The sequence below is a fragment of the Dasypus novemcinctus genome, chromosome 12 (assembly GCF_030445035.2).
Source record: "Dasypus novemcinctus isolate mDasNov1 chromosome 12, mDasNov1.1.hap2, whole genome shotgun sequence".
NCBI lineage: Eukaryota > Metazoa > Chordata > Mammalia > Cingulata > Dasypodidae > Dasypus > Dasypus novemcinctus.
In genome coordinates this window covers 2,116,586-2,143,404 of record NC_080684.1, presented here as the reverse complement: position 1 = coordinate 2,143,404, position 26,819 = coordinate 2,116,586, and the positions used below count along the sequence as shown (strand labels likewise).

The window sequence follows — 26,819 nt, the reverse complement described above, 5'->3', positions numbered from 1 at the left end:
CAAAATTGTAATGATTTTAAGATGCAGCATTTAAATTATGGTATTTATTGACTGTCTTATTTTAGTACAAGTGCTGGACACTTTGCCTAGTGCTTCATATGCATTTTCTCATTTAATTCTCACACGGGCTATTCTAGCTCTCTTACCTTTTCTTACCAATTTTAAAATAAACTTGTCAATTTCTCCAAAATATCAGTGCAATTTTCATTGCAGCCGTTCAATTTATAGATTAATTCAGAGTAAACTGACATAACATTAAGGTTTCTAGCCCATCAAAAAGGTCTATCTCAGGCAGCGGACTTGGCCAAGTGGTTAGGGCATCCTTCTACCACATGGGAGGTCCGTGGTTCAAACCCCGGACCTCCTGGACTCGTGTGGAGCTGGCCCATGCGCAGTGCTCATGCGCGCAAGGAGTGCCCTGCCACACAGGGCTGTCCCCCTCGTAGGAGTGTCCCCCGCATAGGGGAGCCCCATGCGCAAGGAGTGCGCCCCGTAATGAGAGCCGCCCAGCACCAAAGAAAGTGCAGTCTGCATAGGAATGGTGCCGCACACCCAGAGAGCTGACACAGCAAGGTGACAGAAACACGGATTCCAGCCCCTCTGACAACAAGAGGAGCGGACAAAGAAGATGCAGCAAACAGACACAGAGAAGCAGGGTGGGCGGGAGAAGGAGAGAGAAATAAATAAATGAATAAATCTTTTAAAGAATTTTTTTAAAAAGAGAAAGTTATATCTCTCTGTTCATCTAGGTAGTCTATATTTTTCATTTAGGTTCTCTTTTATTTCTCATAGAGATACTTTATAGTTTGTAATTTTTTGAAAAAATATTTCCATTAGAAATTTGTGGTTTTACAGGACAGTCTTACATAAAATTAAGGATTCCCAAGTACTACCTCATCACCAAGCGATTGGGTTGGTATAGAAGTTTTGTTAGAATTCATGATCGTTACAATTAAGGAAAGAGTAATGAATTAATACATCTCCTTCAGTAAATCAGACTGAGATAAATTTATAGTTTTCTCATACATTGTCTTCAGCCCCTATTATTTTTGAGATATTCAGATAGCTGTGCGTGATATTGTAATGACATATACAAGCCATTGTACACTTGTCAAAACATAGGTAATTGTGTGGTCCAAAATGTAAAGCGTAACGTAAACTATACCCCACTCTTAGCAGCAATGCTTCAATCTGTGTTTATTTATTTATTTTTTAATTTTTTTAAAATTGATTTTGTAAAAATATTACATTAAAAAAATATGAGGTCCCATTCAACCCCGCCACCCCCACCGCACCCCTCCCCCCCAGCAACACTCACTCCCATCATCCTGACACATCCATTGCATTTGGTAAGTTCAATCTGTGTTTATTAATTGCAACCAATATACCATATTGATGAAAGATGTTAATGGGTAAAAGTGTAGAAGCAGGAAGTTTGGGGTATATGAGAATCCCCGATATTTTTGATGTACCATTTATATAATCTAAAGCCCCTTTTATTTTCTTGTTACAATGTCTATAATCCATCATGTACCATAAGGTTCACTGTGTTGACATACAAGCCTTTGTGCAAAATGTCCACTTTCCTAGGATTCTCATGAGGAACCTTCTTTAAAGCCTTTACCCCAGTGAAAACACTATTATTTTAGAATTCCCTGTTCATGTTTCACTCTTTGCTGCCACTGGACCTTTGCACATGCCATAGAACCTACCTGTCATATTCTTTATCCGCTCATATCTTGTGTTGTGTTTCTTTATTGATCTCTGTCCCTTTATGTTTCCTACCTGACTTGGAATCCCCTTCCTTTCCAGAACTTGCTCTTCCAGAAAAGCAACTCTCCTTCCAACTCTGACCATTCCCTTGCAGTTTGATCCCCTTAACAATTTATTCAATTTATAACATTCATAGATCTTGTATAATATATGAATCTTAATTCAGCAGTCCTGTCATCATATAGTGATTCCATTAACAAAAATGTTGTAGGTTGTACGTAAATGTAATATTTCTTTAAAAGTTTTGCATTATGCATTGGCAGTGATTCAATTCAATGAATTTGGATTTTTTTCCATGCTATATTTTAAGGAACATTATTATGCAAGTTGAGTTACATCTATAATTTGTTGGGTGGCAGGATGTTCTGGTGGATTCCTAAGAATGGTTCCCTAGAGTGGTTTGGGTATGTTACTTTGGCCCTATTTCTATTCTTCCTTAGTATCATGTATTAGGTACAGCAATCAATAAATGCTAAGAGTGGTCAACTATGTGTAAGATCAGATGCCTTTGATTTAAAGATTGTGTGCCTTTGATTTTCCTGGTTTAGATTCCTGTTTTTAAAATACTTTAGATCGTTTTGAAGAGAAGCTGTATCCATTTTCATGGTTGGCATCTAATTCAATGCGTAGTCAAAGAGTGACTCATTCTCGTTGCATATTTCCTGTTAAATCAATGTATATATGCCAGTCTTCCACTCACTAACCAAATATTTCTTCCCATTAGATTTATATTTTCATGTCGTTGGACTCAAAGCTTGGCACAATCACAGAATATTAGATATGGCATCAAGTCGTGGCTTTGCTACTCAGTAGCTGGGTGAACTTGACCATGCCATTTAATTTCTGCATTCCTGTTATTTTATCTGTGAAATGGGGATGATATTTATTTCGCCAACTGCCACATATGATTATTGTAAGGATCAAAATGAAACTGAAGTTAATGTGACCTGAAGAGACTTGAGTGACTGAATCCTGAGGTTGCACAGCCAGGAGAGCAATAAAGCCAGGACTGAGCTGAGGGCTGCTTGTGCCTTGGTGACTGTTTCAACACAACTTTGTTCTGTACCTTGGTAGATAGTCTCTGTGTGAGTTTGTTGACATAAGCTTTGTGAAAGTGCTTTGTAAACTAGAAAGGACACAACCAATCCACGGTCCACAGGATGGAGGAATAGAATATGGATTAGAGTGGACTTACTGATATTCTATTCATGAACTATTGTGATTAGTAATGGAAGAAAATGTGGCATTGGTGTGGAGAAAGTGGCCATGGTGGCTGCTGGGTGTGGGGAATGAGAGGAAAAGATGAGATGTGGAGGTGTTTTAGGGACTTGGAGTTGTCCTGGGTGGTGCTTCAGGGACAATTACCGGAGATTGTATGTCCTCCCATGGCCCACTGGATGGAACGTGGGAGAGTGTGGGCTATGATGTGGACCATTGACCATGAGGGGCAGCGATGCTCAGAGATGTATTCACCAAATGCAGTGAATGTCTCATGATGACTGAGGAGAATGTTGCTATGGGGGGAGGAGGGCGGTGGGGGGTATATGGGGACCTCATATTTTTTGAATGTAACATTAAAAAATAAAGACAAAAATAAAAAATAAAAAAAGAAATAAATGTAAGTTGATAGTTTCTTATATGTATGGCAAAGAATTTTGTTATTTTCCAAATGTTTGTCTAAATTCAATGATGTCCATCATAGAGAGGTTCTTTATTTTAATCTACTTAAAAAAAAACATACAAGTGTTTTCCCCTTCCCCTTCCTACCTTCTCCTGCCCTGCTTTTTTTTTTTTTAATCTGTATTCTTCTGTATCTATTTCTCTCTCTCTTTCTCTTTTTGTCTTTTCTTCTCGTTTTTTCTCCTCTAGGATTCTTTGGGATTCGCTTCTGGGGACCTCTGATGTGCAGAGAGGTTCCCTGTCAGTTGTGGCACTACAGTTCCTGGTTTTTTCTGTGTTTCTCCTTGACTCTCCCCTCCATCTCCCTTTTTTTTCTTGTTGCATCATCATCTTGCCGTGTGACTCACCCATGTTGCCACTGGCTCACCATGTGGGCACTTGGCTCGCCACGTGGGCACTCACATAGGCACTTGGCTCGCCACGTGGGCACTCACACAGGCACTTGGCTCACCACGTGGGCACTCACACAGGCACTTGGCTCGCCACGTGGGCACTTGCGTGGGCACTCGACTTGCCACAGCGGCACTTGGCTCGCCACGTGGGCTCTCGTGCAATCACTCAGCTCACCACACAGGCATGCTTTCTCTTCTTCTTTTTCACCAGGAGGCCCCAGGGATCAAACCCAGGTCCTCTCACCTGGTAGGCAGAAGTCCTATCACTTGAGCTACATCTGTTTCCCCCGAGTGTTTTTGTTAAGTTAGCAATATCTAAACAATTTATTACTTAACACATCTTGGAACTTACAAAAAATATATTCTATGCTTCCCTGAGTCTATCGAGTTTCTTATCTCAATATGTTTACCTTAAACATGGTCCCCCAAATAATGTATGTATATTCTTCCTAATTATATCATTCCTTCAGTGGAAACAGTGAAAAGATAAGTTCTTCTCAGTATGTTAACCTTAAAAGATAAATACTGTATGTATATCCTGCATATCTTCATTGGTCTTTCAGTGGAAACAATGGAAAAATAACTGGACTGGCTTAGCTTGTCCACATTAATCTTGGTAGTGAGTCTGTCTGCCTTTCTACAGATCCATTGTTATGGTGTATCCTTTTTCCCGGGTGCACTGTCAGCCAAATTTCAACACAGTCTTCTCTTTTTGGTCAGTTGTACTAGGCTGCTTGATAGTACATGTCCATTCAGTGAGTCTCAGTGGATGTCTTTTTGGGTTTTTTCCATCTACTGAAAGTAGCTCAACATTTCTACCTGATATATTCTTACCTTGTGATTTTTAGGTAGAGGATATTTCACCAAATTACAAATCAATGACTTGTGTCTGAAGTTAGCATTTGTACTAACCATCCCATTTCCTCAAATTCTTTTAAAAAATTATTTGTATTGTGGCAACCTATGTAACATAAATTTTGTCATTTTAACCATGTTTATGCCTGCAATTCAACAGCATTAATTACACTGGCAATGTTATACTGCCGTTACCACTATCCATTACCAAAACTTTTTCATCACTTCAAACAGAAACTCTGTGTCCACTAAGCAATGACTGCCCTTTCCATCTCCCACTGGCCCCTGGTAACCTCTAATCTTCTCTTTTTCTCTATGGCTTGGTTTACTTTAGCTGTTTCATGGTAATGGACTCAGAATATTTGTCCTTTTATGCCTTGCTGCTTTCATTTAACATAATGTGTTGAAGTTCCTTCCGTGTTAGAGCATAAATCAAAACTCCTTTTTATGACTAAATAATATTCAACTGTATATGTGTACCACAGTCTGTTTACCCATTCACCTGCTGATAGACATTTGGGTCATTTTTACCCTTGGCTATTGTGAATAATGCTCTTCTGAACATTGTTGTCCAGTTATCTGAGTCCCTGTTTTCAGTTCTTTTCAATATATACCTAGGGACAGAATTTCTGGGTCATATGGTAATTGTATGTTCCACTTTTTGAAGAATGGCCAGATGGCAGCATTTTACATTCCCACTGTCAATTCAGGAGGGTTCTGTTTTAGTTTCCGTGCTGCTAAAACAAACACCTTGCCAGGGTGTGACTAACAACCGGAATGTATTGTCTAAAGACTTCGGAGCCTACAAGTCTTGCTTCTTCCTGGGGTTGGTGTCTTCTAGCTGGCCTGCAGTCTCTGTGGTTCCTTGATTTTCCATCACATGACAATGCACATAGTAACGTCTTCTGTTTTTCTGTTCCAGTTTCCTTTGATTGTTGGCTTCTGGCTGTTCCCCGGGGCTGCTTTCCATGTGTCTAGTTTCCTTTGCCCATAAGGACTTCAGCTACATGGATCTTCATTCATTTGAGCACACCTTAACTAATAACATCTTCAGGGTTCCTGTTTACAAATGAGATCATACCCATGGGACCAGGGGTTGGGACCTGAACGTGCCTTTTGTCGTAGCTATGATTCAATCCCCAACAGTCCTCCCTTGCTACCTATCACCAAAGATATGCTCTTCACAAATGCAAAATACGTGAGTTCCTTCACAACATCCCCAAAACCTTATGCCATTTTAGAACAATGCTAAGAATAAACTCTCAAATAAACTCTCAGCAAAATCTGTCACGGGTATGGTCCATCCTGGGGCAAAATTCCCCTTTCAGATGGACGTGGAAACCTGGAAAACCACTTATCGGCATCTAATGTACAATGGTGGAGCAGGCGTAGACCAAATATTCCCATTGCAGAAAGGACAAATTAGCAGGAAAACAGAGGTCATGGGTTCCATACGATTCTAAAACCAAGCAGGGCAAACTCTATTAGCTCTCAAGATATGAAAGCCACCTGTGGCTTGATGCTTAGTCCATTGTGCCTGATAGAGCAGCAGCCCACCTCTTCTAAGCCTTTGTGTAGAGGCCCTGCTCTCCCCAAACACTGGTTCCACACTCTCCGAGCATTGGAATGGTGGCCCGGTTCTCCATTAGTACCCAAGTCCAGCGCACAGCCCCACGATCTCCAAGCTCTGGGTGGTGGCTCTCTCCTTGAACAACATGGCACAAGACTCACCATCTCTAAGCACATCAGTTCAGGCCTTCTCTGTTCCCCTCAGTCCAGGCTGGCAGTGGTTCCACTCATACAAGATTGGAGAAAACCTTGTTGGCTTTGCGTGTGGTTCAGGGGGAGCCACACCATCAGACAATAGAACAGTCCACAGATCCTGCCTGGGCAAGTGCATTTCCAGTCCTGACCTCCACTGAAATGGCCGAGTGGACCCCTGTTCAGCCACACCTTCTTTAGCATAGGGTGTTGGGTTTCACCCTTACCTGGACCCTGTCTTCTGGGAACTCTCTGAAAGCTCAGGAAGTCTCTGATAGAGCCATTTCTGACCCTAGTTTCAGAAACATTATCTGGATAAACTGAGAATTTTTCAAATCATCAATCACTGTTTTATTTGTTTATGTGTATGTGCTTAACAATTCAATCCTCTGTTTCTCTCTTTCCTCTCTGATTTCACTATGAGCTGTGAGGAGAAACCAGGCTGTACCTTCCACATTTAGCTGGGATATCTGTCTCCTCAGCTTAATGTCCAAGTTCATCACTCTAAAATTCTGCCTTCCATCCAACATCAGAAACTCAGTTTTACTAAGTTCTCTGCTGTTTAGCAAGGACTGGGTCTTTTCAAACTTCCAATGCCACAGTCATCATTCTCTTCGAAGGCCCTGCCGGTGGTACCTTTAACATCAGTTCTACTCACATTTTGTTCATGATGAATTACGCATTCTCCAAGATGATAACAAACTTTTTTTCCAGCTCTCACTCATTTTTTGAATGCTCACAATTCTTCTAGCCTTTACTCCATACCTATTACAAAGCTGTTCCCATATTTTTAGGTATTCGTAATAGGAGCACCTCACTTTCCATTCCCAAAAACTCCTTTAGTGTCTTGGCTGCTAAAACAATTCCCATGAAGTCATTTGCCTGAACAGCAGGAGTTTATTGGCTAAGACTTTCAGAGACTGGAAGGCTGGCTCCTTCCTGGGGTCAGTGTCTTGTGACTGGCTGTGTTCTGTGGTTCCTCGGCTTTTCTGTCACATGACAAAATGCACAGGGTGGCATCTTCTCTTCCCTCTTCTGGACCCATTGACTTCTAGCTGCTGACTGCTCCCTGTGGCTTCTCTCCCAGTTTCCAGTTTCCTTTGCTTAGAAGGACCTCGGCCAAATTGGATTAAGGCCCACCTTCATTCAGTTTGGACAGACCTTAGGTAATACCATCTGCAAAGGTCCTATTTACAAATGGGTTGACACCCGCAGGGCCCGAGATTGGGACCTGATCATGCCTTTTGGGAAGGGGAGGGCATAATTCAATTCCAACAGGAATTTCTCCACATCCCCATCCACACTTGTTATTTTCTGTAGTTTTATTTTCTTTCACTAATAATCATTGAGTATGTGTCAAGGGGTATCTCATTGTGGTTTTGATTTGCATTTCCTTAATAACTTATGATGTGGAGCATCTTTCCATGTACTTATTGACCATTTGTATGTATTCTTTGAAGAAATGTCTCTTGAAGTCCTTTGATCATTTTCTTTTGGGTTGTCTTTTTATGGTATTAAAAACTTTCTTCGTATGTTCTGGGTAATAAGCCCTTATTGGAAGTATGATTTGCAACTATTTTCTCCCATTCTGTAGTTATCATTTCATATTCTTGATAACACCCCCACATTTTTTTTTTTGGATGATGTCCAGTTATCAGTGTTTCTCTTCTGTTGTTCAGGCTTTTGGTATCATATCTAGGAATCCATTACAAAATCCAAGGTCCTGGAAAATTTCCCCTTTACTTTCTTCTAACAGTTTTATGTTTTAGCTCTTGTATTAAGGTCATTGATCCATTTGGCATTAATTTTTGTGTATGATGTGAGTGCCTTAACGGTAGGCCCTAATTAGCAATTTGTCCTCCTGTGATGGAGTTAGACTCAGATATGACTTTCTACAATGCCTCTTCTGTCCCTTTTTATTGAACTTCTGGTGGATGCTGGGTTTTCTGTATGCCCAGGAGACTTCACTCTCTGGGCTGTCCAGGTTCCACCTGAGCCCTAAGTCTCAGTGGTATTGCTGCACCACCTACACTCCACTTCATTGGACTTACCCAGGTCAGCTGAGAGGGAGATGAGGATGGACAACAACCACACCAGGGAACCAAGACAGTCTACGGCTGTGGGCACGAGAGTCACATCCACCAGCCATGTGGGAAAGAAGCCCCTTCTCAATCGAGAGAAGGAGTGAGCATCGCCATCCCAGGGTCCTAGGGATAGACAAAGAAAATATGGACTAGAGTGGACTTAATGGTATTCTACAACAGAATTATTTTTACTCTAGCAATAGGAGCAATTGTATCATTGATGTGGACACAGTGGCCTCTGGAGTTGCTAAACGCAGGGAAAGGGAAAAGGAGGTGTGATGCAGAGGCATTTTCAGGACTTGGAGATGTGCTGATTGATATTGCAGGGACAGATGCAGGACATGACATATCCTACCAGAATCCACTGGATGGACTGAAGAGAGTTTAAACTACACTGTAAGTAATAGCCCATGCTGTGTAGCGGTGCTTCAAAATGTATTCATCAAATGCAATGCAAGTACCACACTAATGAAAGAAGTTCTTGATGTGGGATAAGTGTGGGGTGCGGGGTGGGGCATCGGGACCTCCTACCGCTTTTAATGTCACATTTTGTGTGATCTACGTATCTTTTGAAAGTAAATAAAAATATATATCTAGGCAAATTATGTTCAGATAGTATTAGTTTTGAAAGGATTGAAAGAAGTCAGTTAAATTAAAAAAAAGATTACCTATATAAAAACAATGAGGGCGGCGGACTTGGCCCAGTGGTTAGGGCGTCTGTCTACCACACGGGAGGTCCGCGATTCAAACCCCGGGCCTCCTTGACCCGTGTGGAGATGGCCCATGTGCAGTGCTGACACGCGCAAGGACCACCATGCTACGCATAGGGGAGCCCAACCCGCAAGGAGTACGCCCGCATAGGGGAGCCCAACCCGCAAGGAGTACGCCCCGGAAGGAGAGCTGCACAGTGCAAAAGAAAGTGCAGCCTGCCCACGAATGGCACAGCACACACAGAGCACTGACACAACAAGATGATGCAACAAAAAGAAACACAGATTCCCGTGGGGCTGACAACAACAGAAGCAGACAAAGAAGAACACACAGCAAAACAGACACAGAGGACAACTGGGGTGGGGGAGGGAGGGGAGATAAATAAATAAATAAATAAATAAACCTTTAAAAAAAGAAGACACCAGTCACGAATTCCAAGAAGAGAGCAGAATACAAAGACATGGGACTCTTTCCTCCTCCAGAAAAGTATCTGCAGGACAGGCTGAAACAGACTGGAAAAAGATCTCTAGGCTTTAGGACAGCAGGTGAAGGCTGAACCCCACCCAGAACAGAGACGGACAAAGGAGGGGAATCGCGGCAGAAGAACTGTGACTGGAAAGCAGCAGCTACTGCTCCTGGCACCCTCCCCGACTCTAAGGACTTCACAATACTCAGGCCTCTCAGCCAACTTTAGACAAAGGGGTCTCCAGGGATCCACAGCCCCTGGAAAGCGGACGGAGAGGGACACCATCTAAGGCTGCACATTCTAACCCACAAATCTGGTCTGCTGTGTCCCCACCAGCCTTTCCAGGCCAGGTGGGACCCCTCAATCTCACTCTCTTATAGCCAGGACTGAGTGTGGAGGACTCGCCTCTGCAGCAAAGAGGAGAGAGAGGGACACAGCCTAAGGCTGAAAACTTTGAACCCACAAATTTGGTCTGCGGAGTCCCAGGAGCTCTACCGGGCTGGGCAGTACCAGCCCATTGTTTGCCTTGGGAGCCTGCAAAGGACTAAGGAGATCTGACCCTCTCAATCTCCTACTCTACTAACCTGGAATGACTGTGGAGGACATAGAGGGGAGTGGAACCATTTCCTACCCAGGAAAAGAGAGGGGGTTGCTGGAGAAGTCTGACGAATTCTTTCTGAGAAAGTTTAAATTACAAGGCTCTTCATCTCCAGGCAAGAACCTCTACCACACTGTTCCAGTCTGTGTCACAGCAAAAACGCTCCAGCCAGGCACTGACCTGAAAGGGCTGCCAAAGAGTACCTTCCAGGAGCAGAACTAGGTAGAACACATGAGTAAATTAAAAATAAATTGCAGAGGCTTCTGCTATCCTTTATGGCTTCCCTCCGAAGGCCCCAGGAAGCAAGTCTGCAACCCATTACTGGGCATAGCAGTTTGATATTACTGATGAATTCCAAAAAGAAATATTGGATTAGGCTCATAAATTGGTCTTTTCCTCAGGGTATAGTACATTATCTTGGATTCAGAGGTTTACGTGATTAAATAATGATCAAGGCTTTGATGGGGCCACATCAGCAGGACGTTGTATCCCTGCCCCTTGGTGGATGGGACTTACAGAGAAAACAACATGACAAAAGAGATGGCTGGAGTTTTTGAGCTGGAGCCCAGGAAGTGAACACACAGGAGATCATCGCCAGAGGAACAGAGAGAGCTCTTTAGACACAGCTGAAGCCCAAGGGAGAGGACAGATATATTTGCCTGATACTCTACAGCTGACTTCGTAGAGAGAGGCAAAGCCTAGAGAGCCTTCTAGTCTAGAGCTGAACTTGTGGTGAACAGACAGGAGCTGGACGTGGAGAGAATTGAACCCCAGGAAGAGAGGAACCCAGGAAGCCTGAACCCTGGCACACATCGGCAGCCATCTTCCTCCAAATTGTGGCAACAGACTTTGGTGAGGGAAGTAACTTGCACTTCAGAGCGTGGTAAATAAGCTTCTACCCCAAATAAACACCTTGTATAAAGGCAACAGATTAATGATATTCTGCATCAGCACCCCTTTGGCTGACACTGGGTGCGGAGCCCTGTTTTGAGCAAAGAACAGGGACAAGACAAACCATCCAGGAAGAACACAGAATCAAAGAGCAGCAATAACACACAGCCTCCCACCACCAAAGCCCAACAACAGAGAAAGAAACTGAGCATCTGAGGAAACTGCATCCTAATCAGATGCCTAGCATCAGCAAAAATTTACAAGCCAGACTAAAAAAATGACAGACATGACCCAGGAAAAGGAATATAACAAAGCCTCAAAAGAGACACAGGATTTGAGAAAACTAATTAATGAGATGCATACACAGTTCCAAAATCAAATTGAAAGAAAAATATGGCTAAAGAAATTAATGAGATCAAGAAGATACTAAACAAGCACACAAAAAAATGTGAAACCCGAAATAGAAAAGTAACGGAGCTAATGGGAAGGAAAGACACAGTAGTAAGATTAAAAACACATTAAAGGCATACAGCAAACTCGAAATGAAGGAAGAAAGAATAAGTGATACCAAAGACAGAAGTGCTAAAATTATAGAGAGAAAGGAGTAGGAAAAAATGAACATGGGCTCAGAGAGGTTAAATGACAACTCAAAAACCAACAACAATCATGTCATAAAAGATCTGGAAGGAGAAGAGAGGAGAGTGGGGAGGGAAGTATTTGAGGAAATAATAGTTGAAAATTTCCCTACTCCGAGGAAAGATATTAAGCTACATGTCTAAGAGGCCCACTGTATCTCAATCAGAATAAATCCAAATAGACCTATTCCAAGACACATACTACTGAGAAAATCAAACGGCAGAGATAAAGAGAAAATTCTGAGAGCAGTAAGAGAGAAGAGAACCATTACTTACAAGGGACACCCAGTAAGATTTAGTACAGATTCCTCATAAGAAACCATGGAGGCAAGCACACAGCACTATGATAAAATTAGGAGACCAAAAGCGAAAATCTGCCAGCCGAGAATTCTGCATTCACCAAAATTGTCCTTCAAATATGAAGGCAGGTATATAATATTCACAAGCCAATGCAAATATAGTTCATAATAAAGAATCCGTCTTGCAGGATATATTAAGGGAAGGCTTAGAACCTGAAAGAAAAAGGAGAGTGAAGCTTGGAGGAGAGAATAGAAGAATAGAAGGAGAACTAAAAAAGTAAAAAGACAGACCAAAATGTGATATGACATATGATAACCAAAGAAGAAAATGGTGGAAAGAAATAACCCATTTGCAGTAATATCACTGAATAAGAATAGATTAAACTCACCAATTAAGAAATATAGGCTGACAGGATGTATTAAAAAAAAGCATGAGTCAGTCGTATGCTGCGTACAAGAGACCCACCTTAGACCCACGGATACAAACTGCCTGAAAGTGAAAGGCTGGAAAAAGATACTCCATGCAAATAGTAACCAAAGACAAGCAGGCTTAGCTATACTAATACTGGAGAAAACTGACTGTAAGTGCAAAAAGTTAAGAGACATACAGAAGGCCATTAAATATTAATAAAAGGGACAAGCAACCAGGAAGGTATAACAGACATAAATATCTACGCACCTAACCAAGGTCTCCCAAATACATGGAACAAACTCTGGGAAAATTGAACAGAGAAACAGGCCTCTCTACAATAATCAGTGGAGACTTTAAAACACCTCTCACAACATTAGATAGAACTAGACAGAAGACCAACAAGGAAATAGAGGCCTGAAACAATCTGATCAGTCAGTTAGACCTAACACAGATATACAGAACACAGCATCCAAACTCAGTGCATTAGATATTCTTTGAACGTACCCCTCCCTGCATCCTTCTCAAGGACAGACCACATATCAGGGCACAATACAGCACTCAATAAATATAAACATCATCAATTTATACAAAGCATCTTCTCAGACCAGAAGGGAATCAAAATCAAAATCAATATCAATGACAGAGAGAAAAAGGTAAATTCACAAATGTATGTAGTCTGAACAACACACTCCTAAGTAATCAGCGGGTCAAATAAGAAATTGCAAGTGAAATCAGTAAAGGTATTCAGACAAATGAAAGCGAGATCACAACTTATCAAAACTTACAGGATACAGGAAATGCAGTCCTGAGAGGGAAATTTAAAGACATAAAAGCCTATATTAAAAAAGAAGAAAGAGCTAAAATCCAAGAATTAACTGAACAACAGAAGAAACAAGAAAAAGAACAGCAAACCATCCTCAAAGCAAGCAGAAGAGATAAGAAAGATTAGAATAGAATTGAAGGAAATTGAGAAAGAAAATAAAAACAAACAGACAAAACCAAAAGCCAGTTATTTGAGAAGAAGATCGGTAAAATTCACAAACCCCTGCCAAGATTAACAACGAAAAAAAAAAAAGATCCTAATAAATACAATTGGAAATGAAAGAGGGGAAGTTATGACTGATCCCACAGAACTAAAAAGGATCATAAGAGGATATTCTGAGAAACTGTCTGCCAACACACTAAACAACCTAGAGGAAATGAGCAAACGCCAAGAAAAGCACAACCAGCCTACATTAACACTACAAGAAATAAAAGAACTTACCGAACCAATCATATTGAAGGACACTAAAACTGTCTTTAAACATCTCCCAACAATGAAATAATCTAGGACCATGTCACTTCACAGGTGAATTCTACCAAACATTTTAAAAAGAATTAACACCAATCCTGTTTAAACTCTTCCAAAAAGTTGAAAAGGAGGGAAAATAACCCACCATTTTTTAGAAAGCCAACATCACTGTAATACCAAACCCAAATAAAGACACAGTAAAGAAAAGAAATTACAGACCAACCCCTCTAATGAACATTGTTGCAAAAATTCTTACCAAAATATTTATAAATTGAATCCAGCAGCATATCAAAACTCTTATACATGACAATCAAGTGGGATTTATTCCTGGTGGACATGCCTGGTTCAACATATGAACATCAATCATTGTGATACACACCATTAATCAACGGAAGGAAAAAAAGACACACGATCATTGTGATACACAACATTAATAAATGGAAGGAAAAAAAGACACATGCTCATTTCAATCGAGGCAGAAAAAGCATTTGATTAAATCCAGTATCATTTCTTATAAAAACATTTCAAAACAGAAGAATAGAAGGATTATTCCTGAATGTGATAAAAACCACACATGAAAAACCCACACCTGACATCGTACCAACTGGGGAAAGGTTGAAAGCTTTCCCTCTAATACTGGGAACTAAACAAGGATGCCCACCAGCACCATTGTTATTCAGCATTGTAACAGAAGCTCTAGGTAGAGCAATTAGAGAAGAAAAAATAATTGAAGACGTATAAATAAGAAAAGAGGAAGTCACCTTACATTATGTTTAGAAAATTCTGAAATGTCTACAACAAAGCTATTTGAGCTAATAAATGAGTTCAGCACAATGGCAGGCAGCAGGATCAACACGGAGAAATTAGTCATATTTTTGTACACTAGTATTCCACATTCTGAGGAGAAAAAAAGGGGAAAATTCTATTTACAATAGCAACAAGAAGACTCAAATACCTAGCGATCAATTTAACAAAAGACGTACAGGACCTATAGGGAGAAGATTACAAAACAATGCTCAAAGAAATTTGAAAAGACCGAAACAATTGGAAAGACATTCCATGTTTGTGAACTGGAAGACCAAACACCATAAAGATGTGAATCCTACCCAAACTGATTTATAGATTCACTGCAAGACCAAGCAAAATTTCAACAGCCTACTTTAGAGAAACAGAAAAGACAATTACCAAACCACTTGGAAGGGAAGTGCATGTGAATAGCCAAAAGTATTCTAAAAAAGAACAACAACACAGAAGTAATTTCACTGGCTGACCTTGAAACATATTACAAAGCTACGCTGGACAAATTCGCATGATACTGCAATAAAAAGATACAGAGGGAGCGATGTGTGGGATAGAACTGCGAGTGCAGGAATTAACCGTCACCTCTATGGTCAAGTGGTTTTTGACAAGCCCTCCAAGCCTGTGTTAATGGGGAAAAAACAAGACTCTTCAGCAAATGCTGCTGGGAGAACAGGTTATCTGTAACCAAAAGAATGAAAGGCAACCCCTATCTCACTCTCTATATAAGAATCAACTCAAGGGAAGCAGATTTGGCTCAACTGATGGAGCATCCACCTACCAGATGGGAGGCCCAGGGTTCAGACCCAGGCTCACCTGACCCATGTGGTGAGCTAGCCAACACGGAGCGCTGATGCACGCAAAGAGTGCCGTGCCCCACAGGGGTGTGCCCTCCGTAGGGAAACCCCGTGCCCAAGGAGCACGCCCCCACAAGGAGAGCCGCCCTGTGCGAAAAAGTTCAGCCTGCCCAGGAGTGGTGCCATGCACACGGAGAGCTGACACAGCAAGACGACACAACAAAAAGAGACACAGATTCCCGGTTCCAATGACAAGAATGCAAGCAAACTCAGAAGAACACACAATGAATGGACACAGAGAACAGACAATGGGTGTGGGGGGAAGGGAAGGGAAGAGAAGTATATTTAAAAGCTTTCTAAAAAATTAATAAATAAATAAATGATAATAACATAAAAAAAAGAATCAACTCAAAATGGATACAAAGACCTAAATATAAAAGCAAGTACCAATAAACTACTAGAAGAAAATGTAGGGAAGCATCTTAAAAACCTTGTGTTATGTGGTGGTTTCTTGGACCTTACACCCAAAGCACAAACATCAAAAGAGAAATTACATAAATTGGACCTCCTTAAAACTAAACACTTTTGCACCTCCCAGGACTTTGTCAGAAGAAGGAAAAGGCAGCCAATTCAATGGAAGAAAATACTTAGTAATCACATGTCGGATAAGGGTTTAATATCCCAGATATAGAGAGAGATGTTTCAACTCAACAATAAAAAGACAAATGACGCAAAAGACATGAATAGACATTTGTTGAAAGAAGAAATACAAATGTCAAAAAGCACATGAAAAAATATTCAACATCATTAATGATTAGGGAAATGCAAATCACGATGAGATATCATTTCACAGCTATCAGAAGGGCCACTATTAAAAAGTCAGAGAACTACAAGTGTTGGGGAGGATGTGGAAAGACAGGAACATTTATTCACTGTTTGTAGGAATGCAGAATGCTACAGCCACTGTGCAGGACTGTTTGGCAGTTCCTAGAGAAGTGGAATATAGATTCGCCACGTGATCCTGCACCACCACTACTGGGTACATTCCCGGAAGAACTGAGAACAGTGATATCAACAGAAATCTGCACACCTACCTTCATAGCGGCGTTATTCACAATTGCCAAAACCTGGAAACAGCCCAGGTGTCCAACAGCTGATGAACAGATAAACTGTGTTGTATTCACACGACGGAAGATCATGCAGTGCTAAGAAGAAATAAAGTCATCAACCACACGACAACGGGAATGCACCTGGAGGACAGGATGGTGAGTGAAGCACATCCCAGGCACCAGCCAATAGATATTTGTATTTTTTTTCCAGTTGTGGCTGTCAGGCACTTGCCCTGATTAAAAAAACTGTGGTGTATTGACATGACGGAACATTATGCGGGCAGTAAGAAGAAAGGACGTCATAAAGCATATGACAACGTGGATGAATCTGGAGGACGTTATGTTGAGGGAAGCCAGCCAGACACAAAAGGACAAATACCATATGAGCAAGTTACCATTAACCAAATATATTGTGTAATATTTTGTATGATTGAAAAAAAGTGTTTATGTATGCAATATATTTTAGAAATGTATGATTTTATCCAACAGGGTTTTCTTTTTAAAATATTCTTTATATATTCAATTATTAAATGTAAAAAATGAAGTAAAAAATAAAGTGAGGTTACAGTAAAGAGTTGAGCACTGGAGACTTTAAACTTTGTTACTTAAGAAAAAGATGTAACAAACAAGAGAGTGTAATCAAACGTTATTTTTCAGCATAGTAAAACCAAGTGTGAAATATGACTATGGATAAAACTGCAGATATGACTGTTCTCTTTGAAATTGAACAAATGTATGTTAACACTACAAAATGCTAATATTTTATTATCACTTCTGGTATCTGAAAGAAACCTGACAGAAACTACAACCTACTGCATGCTTCTATTTATATAAAATGTAAATCAGTCTATAAAGATGAAGTTACATTTGTGGTTATGTAGGGATGGGGAAGGACTGCTAAGGGGCGTGGTTTTTCCTTAAAGTACTAAAAATGTTCTAAAAATTTTTATGGTGATGAATGCACAACATTGTGATTATAATAAATGTCATTGATTATAAACTTTGGATAAATTGTGTGGTATGTGAATATATCTCAATAAAATTCCTGAATACATAAATTTAATTGTGCTCCTATTTCCAGCATGGAAATCCGTTAGAGTTTTGAAGAATTTTCTTATTAGTTTATTTTTCTTCTTATTGAAATAATGAAAATATTCTGATGCTGACTGAGGTAACGATTCACATCAACGCGATTACACCAAATACCATGGGTTGTACACTTTGAATGAACTGTATGCTTCTCTTAAAACATCAATAAAACACTGATTTCCTAAAAACATATACATGGATCAATAAAATCAATTTATTAAAATAAAAAAGAAAAGAAAAGGACTGCTAATCCTCATCCAAAGATTTCATTGCTAAGCTTTTCTTGTAAAACCTTCCTGGATTTTCCCACTGAGAGCACATTGTATTCTTCCTCGTCACACTTAGGATCTGCTGAGTGACAGGGCTCTAGGAGAACAGCGTGGTCACCTGCATTGAAGTGACAGGGCCCCAGCAGCCCTGCCTGGCTCCCCTTCCAGGAGGCAACCCTGTGAAAACCACCTTCAGAAGTGCAGGGGACAAGAGAAGGGGGTGGGGTGAGAAGGTCCAGCCATCTGTCCTGAGTGAGAGCAGCGGCTCCACAGCCCTGAGCTGCTTCCCTAGAATGGGACCAACTCTTCTAAGAGGCCCAGAACAGTAAGCACAGAGGAACTGCCAATCTGTCCTCCACAATGCCTGGCCATTGTATATTCCCACGAGCAGGGAATGAGGGTTCCCCTTCCTCCACATCCTCTCCAACACTTGAAGTCCTTTCGTTTTTATAGTAGCCAGTCTAATGGGTGTAAGATGGTATCTCACTATAGATTTGATTTGCATTTCCCTTCTAATTATTGATGTTGAGGATCTTTTCATGTGCTTCTTAGCCATTTGTATTTCTTCTTTGGAAAAATGTCTGTTCAAATCTCGTGCCCATTTTTTAAAATGGGTTGTTTGTCTCTTTATTTTGAGATAAAGGATTCCTTTCCATATGCTCGATATTAGGCTCCCTCAGGTATCTGGTTACCAAATATTTCCTTGCATTAGGGAGGCTGTCTTGTCACTTTCTTGAGAAACTTCTTTGAAGTACAAAAGGTTTTAATTTTGAGGAGGTCCCTTTCATCTATTTTTTCTTTTTCTGCTCCTGCTTTGAGTGTGAAGTTCATGAAGCCATTTCCTGTCACAAGGTCTTGTAGATTCTTCCTTAGGGTATATTCCTAAGTCTTGGCTTTTATATTTGGATCTTTGATGCACCTTGTGTTGATTTTTATATCAGGTGTTCATCTGTCATTCCTTTGCATATGGATATGCAGTACTCCAAGGACCATTTGTTGCCGAGGCCATACTCTCCCAGTTGATTGGGCTTGGTGCCCTGTCGAACATCAGGTGACTCTATACATCAGGATCTATATCCCGACTCTCAGTCCAGTTCCATTGGTTAGTATGTCTGTCCTTGTGACAGTACAATGCAGTTTTGACCACTGTAGGTTTGTAGTATGATTTAACGTCAGGTAGTGCCCTTCCTTGATTTCATTTTCCTTTTTCAATATGTCTGTGACTGTTCAGGGTACCTTGCCCTTCCAAATACATTTCACAGGGAGTATTTCCAAATCAGTAAAAAATGCTGTGTTTATTTTTATTAGGATTGCATTCACCCTGTAGATTATTTTGGGCAGTTTAGACACCTTAATGACGTTTATTCTTCCTATTGATGGACAGGGAATATTTTTCCATTTGTTTACGTCTTCTTTGATTAAAGTGTTGTGTAGATTTCTGTGTTTGTCATTTACATCTTTATTTAAATTTATTCCTAAGTATGTGATGTTTTTATATTATTATTATAAATGACGGTTTATTTCTTGATTTCCTCCTTCTATTGGTCATTATTGGTGTAGGTGTTTGGTTTTTGCACAGGTGTCCGGGGATCAAGCCGGGTAGTAGGTGATTGGGTGCCTTTGGCTGTCCATCAAGGGTAGGACAGGCCCCCGTAGGGGCGTGGCGTCCCGGAGCGGGGCGATAGCTCATTGGCTCAAGCTCTGGCGCAGACGCAGACGCTCCGCCCCTGAAGCCCCGGCCCCTCCGGGGCTGGCGGCGCTTTGAAGAGCTGGCGGGGTGTGGGGCGCACGAGGCCCTGCTGGGTGTTCCGGGGGCGCCGCCTGGGACCCCGAGGGCGGGAGGGCGTGTGGTCGGCGGGCGTGGGGGCTGCGGGAGCGCTCGGCCCTTGCCCAGGGACCCCGCCCGTGTCCCGCCCGGGTAGCGGTAAGTTTGGGAAGGACTTGGCAGTCGGGGCGGGGCAGGCGCGCGGGGACCCCCCGGGGCGCGGAGAAGGGGGCGAGGAGCTCCCCGCTGGTGGCGTCGGGGGCGCGGGTCCCGGGAAGTCGTGCGGGGCCCGGGTCCTGCGCGCCCTCAGGGCCTGGTGGGGCCCGGGCGGGGCCTGGCGGAGGCGCTGCAGGCGCTGCTTCCGGGGTGGAGCGGGGCTGGGGGCGGGGGTGCAGTCGAGAGGGCGCGGGGTGCAGTCGGGGTGGGGCGGGGTGCACTCGGGGGGGGGGCGCAGGGTGCAGTGGGGGGGGGCGCAGGTTGCTGTCGGGGTCCTGGCCGTGCGGGACTGTGGTGCCGGGCCCGCGGCACAGTAAGGTCCCGGGGGTTCACGGGAAGGGTGGCCCGCCCTCATCCCCGCCCCTCCTGCGCCCCCCATGGTCCTGAACACCCCACCGTCCCCCGTGTACCCCCCCAGGGCCCCTCTGGCCCCTGAATGTTGCCCCCAGGGTTCCTCCAGTCCCACAGCGCCTCCTCCTCCCACTTAGTCCCCCCTCTTCCTCACAGTCCCCCTTCCTGCAAGGTCCTACCCCCCCAACGCTCCCTGTCTCCCCACTCCCGCCTGTCCCCCCCCACTCCCTCCCCCTCACTCTCCCTCCTAACCCCCGCTGTCCCTCTCCACACCAGGTCCCTCCTTGGCTCCCATGGTCCTTCCTGCCCTCACCTAAGTCCCTCTTCCCCATCTACTGTCCCTCCCCCCAAGACCACCCCCCCGTTGTCCCTCCCCGAACAGGCCGTGCAGCCCCCCCTTGGTCCCTGACCCTCCAAAGTCCCCTCCTTTATCCCCCCCATGAACCAGCCCCCATCCACGGTCCCTCCCCCACACAATGTTTTCTGCCCCCCCCAAGGCTCCTGTCCCCCATGGCTCCTCCTGTCCCCCACTCTCCTTCCTCCCCCCGCAGTCCCTCCTGTCCCCTCCCAGGTCCCTCTTCTTCCCCGCACAGTACCTCCTGTTTCCTGATGGTCCCTCCTGGTGCCCCACGCTCTCTCCATCCTCATGGCTACTCCCACCTCACCAAGGTCCCTCACCCTCAAGGTCTCTCCTGCCCCTTCACAGTCCCTCCTGCACCCCTACCTTCCCTTCTCCCCCACAGTCCCTTCCCCCAAGGTCCCTTTAGCCCCCTCACGGCCTCTACTACCCCCCACGAACCCTCCTGCCCCCCCACAGTATCTCCTCCCCCGCCAAGGTTCCTCCTGTCCCCCCCAGGTCCCTCCTATCCCCCCATGGTCCCTCCTTCCCGCTTACTGTCCCCACATTGTCCCTCCCCAAACAGGCCATCCTGCCCCTCCCATGAATCACCCCCACACACAGTCCATCCTCCCCACAATCCTTTCTACCCCCACATGGCTCCTCCTGCCCCCCCTTCCTGCCTCCCCCATGGCCCCTCCTCTCCAGCCAAGGTCCCTCCTATCCCCCCCATGATCCCTCCTCCCCCACCAAGGTCCCTTCTATCCCCCCATGGCCCCTCCTCCCCTGCCAAGGTCCCTCCTATCCCCCCATGGTCCCTCTTATTCCTCCATGGTCCCTCCTGCTCCCCCCACGCACCTCCTGGTGTGCCATTCTCCCTCCACTCCCACGGCTCCTCCCTCCTCCCCAGGGTTTTTCCCCACCCCCATGGTCCTCCTTGCCCGCCCCCGCGATCCCTCCTACCACCTCCACAGTCCCTCGTGCCCCCCACAGTATCACCTCCCCTCGCGGTCCCTGCCTCCCCACAGTTCCTCCCCCACATGGTCCCTCATCCCCCCCACGGTCCCTCCTGCCCTTCCACAGTTCCTCCTCCTCTCCTACGGTCCCTCCTCCCCGTGATTGTCCCCCCACCCACTGTGTCCCCCCCAAAGTCCATCCTCCTCCATGTTCCCTCCTTCCCATGATCCTCCCCAACCCTGGTCCCCCCACATGGTCCCTCCTGTCCCCCCACCATCTTCCCTTCCTCCAACTTTCCTTCCAGCACTCCCACGGTCCTCCTGTCACCCCACAGTTCCTCCTGTCCTCCCAAAGTCCCTCTTTCTCTCTCCCCCCATGATTCCCCGCCCTCAGTGTCCCCTCAAAATTTGTCCTCCTCATTGATCCCTCCCGCCTATGGTCTTCCCTGCCCATGGTCTCCTCCAAGGTCCTTTCTCCCCCCACTGTCCCTGCTGCCCACCCCCACATTCCCTCCTTCCCCCTCAGTCCCTCCTGCCTCCCCTCGGTCTCTCCTGCCCCCCACAGCCCTTCCTGCCCCCCATGATCCCTCCTCCACCCCTGTGGTCCCCCCTCCCCTCCATGGTCCCTTCTCCCTCTCCACAGTTCCCCCTCCCTCCCTGCACTGCCCAGGGTCCCCCATGGTCCACCCCTTGGCCCTGCCCTGCACCCTCCTGGCCCTCCCAGGTCCCTGGGTGCTTCCCCTTTCAGCGCCCCCTTGCCAAGGCCCTACACTTCAGATGGCCCCTGGAGCCAGGCGGAGGCTGCTTCTCCCTCTTCTCCTCCCACCTGGAAAGGCCAGGCTCAGGGACTGGCCTGCAGCAGTGGCTCTTCCAGGGGTCACTGCTGAGGGGGAATTGGGGGCTCCTGGGGAAGGGCTCCTGGGAGGCCCAGGGGGAGCGTGAGTGACCCCCGGTGCCTGCAGGGAGCACAGTGAGTGGGGCCCTCACGGGAGGGGCCTCTGGGTGCAGGTTTGTGCCCGGCCTGGGAGCTTTGCAGGGACCACCACAGTTTGCGTCTAAAAGTGTGTATCTGGCCCCAGAGGTCTGCAGGTGTGGTTCCTCCTGCTCTCAGGCATTTGTGTTCTTTGGGTCACAACCCTGGTGAGTTTCTTGAGCCTTTCCTTGTCTGTGTGTCCTGTTTTACTGCTTTCTGCTTTCTGGATTCCACAGGGCAGGTGAGGGCTGGGTTCTAGGGCCCACACCGCTGTGTCCCCTTCTGGCTGTGGCTGCACTGGAGCCCCTGGACAGCCTCAGGCTTGGCTTTCCTCAGGGCTCCCCTTGGTCCCAGGACACTCTTTCCTTTTGGTAGTGGTGACAAGTTTTCTTAGAAGTGTGGTTTCCTGGAGTAACGCTGAGTTCGTGAGCTCTTTCTAAGGTGATAGCTTGCTAGGGCCGGAGGAGGGCAGCTGGCCAGTGGGGGCCACTGGATTTGGGTGCCTGCTAGGACCCTCTGCACAGCCTGGGAAAGGGCGCCTGCTGGTCAGGCGGCCTGCCCGAGGCTGCTGTGGGAGCCCAGGGGTGTGCTGAGCATTTCTAGGAGCTCCAGGAGCCTCTCCTTGGCGGGGGGGGGGGGATGACCTGGATGCCTTGGGGACACCATTGTTGCCCTGCTTTGTCTGCCAGGAGCAGTCAGCCAGCTGGCCTTAAAGGAGCCTGGCTGCAGAGGACGCCTCTGTGCTTACTGTTCTCGGCCTCTTAGAAGAGTTGGGCCCATTCTAGGGAAGCAGCTCAGGGCTGTGGAGCCTCTGCTCTCACTCAGGACAGATGGCTGGACCTTCTCAGCCCACCCCCTTCTCTTGTCCCCTGCACTTCCCCCTGCACTTCTGAAGGTGGTTTTCACAGGGTTGCCTCCTGGAAGGGGAGCCAGGCAGGGCTGCTGGGGCCCTGTCACTTCCATGCAGATGACCACGCTGTTCTCCTAGTGCCCTGTCGCTCAGCAGATCCTAAGTGTGACGAGGAAGAATACAGTGTGCTCTCAGTGGGAAAATCCAGGAAGGTTTTACAAGAAAAGCTTAGCAATGAAATCTTTGGATGAGGATTAACAGTCCTTTCTTTTTTTTTAACAAATTAATTTTATTGATACATGTATGTTTTTAACAATTCAGTTTTATTGATATTAATAAAGCATAGAATTCATTCAGAGTGTACAATGCATGGTATTTAGTATAATCACATGGATGTGCATTCATTGCCTCTGTCATCATTAGAATATTTTCGTTATTTCAGTAGTAAGAAATATAAACTAATGAGAAAATTCTTCACACCTCTCTATCTATTTCCCTGCTGGATATAGCTTCCATTTTTGGCTGCTCTAGCACAATTATTTATGTATTAAGCAGTTTTATTGAGATATATTCACATACAAATATAAACCATCCAAAGTGTGTAATCAGTGGCTTTTAGTATAATCACATGGATGTGCATTCATTGCCTCTGTCATCATTAGAATATTTTCGTTATTTCAGTAGTAAGAAATATAAACTAATGAGAAAATTCTTCACACCTCTCTATCTGTTTCCCTGCTGGATATAGCTTCCATTTTTGGCTGCTCTAGCACAATTATTTATGTATTAAGCAGTTTTATTGAGATATATTCACATACAAATATAAACCATCCAAAGTGTGTAATCAGTGGCTTTTAGTATAATCACAGTGTTGTGCATTCATCATTATAAATTTTTTTAGAATCTTTTTCAGTACTTTAAAAAGAAAAACCTCAAGCCCGTGATATATTAATATTTTGTAGTGTTAACATACATTTGTTCATTTTCAAAGATTACAGTGATATATGCAGTTTTATCCACATTCATATTTCACACGTGATTTTTACTATGCTAAAAAATAACCTTTTGGTTACTCTATCTCTATTTTGTTACCTCTTTTTCTTGAGCAACAGATCACATTTTAAAGTCCCCAAACTCAACTCTTCAGTGTAACCTCATCTATTTTCTTTTTCTTTTGTGCATTTAATAATTGAATATATAAACAACTTAAAGAGAAGAAAACACTTGAGTAAAAACAATACAATTATAAATTGAATATATTGGGTATATGATAAATTTTTTCCAATCATACATTCTATTACACGATAGATTTGGTTCATAGTAACACAACCATATAGTATTTGATCTTTTGTGTCTGGCTTGCTTCCCTCAACATAATATCTCCTAGATTCATCCATGGTGTCATGGGCTTTATGACTTCATTTCTTTTTACTGCTGTGTAATGTTCCTTCATGTGAATACACCGCAGTACGTTTATCCATTCATCAACGGATGGACACATGGGGTGTTCCCAACTTTCGGCAATAGCGAATGATACTGCTTTGAACATGGGTGTGCTGATGTCCGTTTGTGTCCCTGCTATCAGGGCTGTATACCCAGTAGTGATATTGCAGTGTCATGTGGCAAGTTTATCTTTAACTTCTTTAGTAACTGCCAAACAGTCCTCCACAGGGGCTGTACCACTCTGCTTTCCCACCCACAGTGAGTTAATGTTCCTGTCTCTCCACGTCCTCTCCAGCACTGTGGTTCTCTGTCTGTGGCAGGATCACGGGAGTGGGATGTCAGGGACGGGATAACATGGGAGGAAGCCCACCTCGCGTCCATATAAGGCACATAAATGTACGTTCGTGGGGCATCGCCATGGTGGATGGAGATTCAGACAGTAACCAAAGGAATGTTAAATTCCCATCCTGGGGAGCTCTGCCACATTCTCTAAGACGTCAGCAAGAATCCCCCTAGTACAGGGCCAATGACTAGTGGAGGAGGGTGGTCTACTGATGGACACTTGATTTCGATGACTGTGTGTGCTTATGAACTTTCACACTTGAAATTGAAACTTGGCCTTCTATTATAGGGTGCCTAAGATTTGCCTCGTGGAGCCTCCTTGTTCCTCAAATGTGGCCTCTCTCTAAGCCAAACTTAGCCTATAAATACATTATCTGTCCCCCAGTGTGGGACATGACTCCAGGGTATGAGACTCCCTGGCACGGAGGGATTATTGCCAAGCACTAACTAGCAATGCAACTGGAAAAAGACCTTGACCAAAATGAGGAAACAATAAAGACAAATCAATTATGCGGCTAAGAGACTTCAAAGGGAGGTGAGCCCAGAGGTCATCCCAGAGGTAATGCTTCTGCATGTCCCAGCAGGGTCTCTTTCACTGCCAGAGTCTATACTACCCCATGTAGCTGGTCTCCTGAGTGTTCCAGAAGCATCCAGACACTTGAGTCAGGGCAGACAGCTCAGGAGTTTGGTGCCTGTCCAGTGGTCCCTACTTTGGAATTTATGGTCCCCTAGAGTGACTGAATTGGGCTCAGTTGTTGTTTCCCCACACATGGCTCTTCTGACCTTCTATTTATATCTGTAATTGGCACTGAAGTTAGTCCTGTAGAGGCCTGCGTGTCCTCCAGGTAGGTTGTAGACAGGCCTGGTGGGCTGCTTCCAAGGGCAGCGTGGTGGGGAGGTGCCTGAGATTAGATAGGTAGAGGTGCGGATCTATTTATGAATGCACCGCCTTTTGTTATCCATGCTCCAGCTCATAGATGTGTATTTTTTTTTTCCAGTTTTGGCTGCCGTACACTTGCTCTAGGAATTATTGAACGGAAACAATTTCATTTGTTTTGGAAAGACTTTTTGGAGCGGAGTCAGGATGAATTATGGTAAGTTTACATTTTTAAGAAACTGACAAAATGTTTCCCAAAGTGGCAGCACCATTTTGCATTGTCACCAGAAATGTGTGAGGGCTCCAGTTTTTCCACCTTTTCTTTAATGGTTGGTATTATGTCTCTTGATTTTAACCATTTTATTATGTATAGCAGATTTTAGCATGTATTTCCCTAGTGATGAAAAGAATCATACGTTTCTTCTTTGGTAAATGTGTATTCTCATATTTCTCCCATTTTTAAGTGCTGTTTTGTTGCACCATAACCTGAAATCTGCCCACTTCCCTAGCAACAGCTAACAGCACAAAACCACAAGTCCGCCCACAAGTTTCTGCCAATCCCCTGCCGCCCCGTAGCCCTCCCTCCTCCTGCTCTACCCCGCCCTCCTCATTCTCTATATAACCCACTGCACTTCCTTAATAAAACGGACTTGCACACAGACCTGGTCTCCACGGCATTCTTCCTCCCCTCGCCGTGCGTCCTCCACGCCTGAGAGCCCCTCTGATGCTGTCTGCCCTAGCATCAGACGCCACTGCGGTCTAGTCTGACCCCTCCAAACCCCCCTGTCAGCATCGGGGT

The 26,819-nt window shown here is 44.5% G+C and overlaps 1 long non-coding RNA gene across 3 annotated transcripts in view; it reads left to right on the top strand.

Moving 5' to 3' along the window:
- Nucleotides 1-19,695: 19,695 nt before the first annotated feature.
- The window catches only part of LOC131280542 (uncharacterized), an 88,163-nt gene continuing 81,039 nt past the window's right edge, over nt 19,696-26,819 (top strand). For 2 of the 3 annotated variants that reach the window (XR_009188149.2, XR_011650193.1), the window contains exons 1-2: nt 19,696-19,834; nt 26,142-26,237. This is a non-coding gene — a long non-coding RNA (uncharacterized lncRNA). Of the gene's footprint in view, nt 19,835-25,587; nt 25,703-26,141; nt 26,238-26,819 lie in introns of those variants that run through there. The other variant, XR_009188151.2, reaches the window with a different exon arrangement.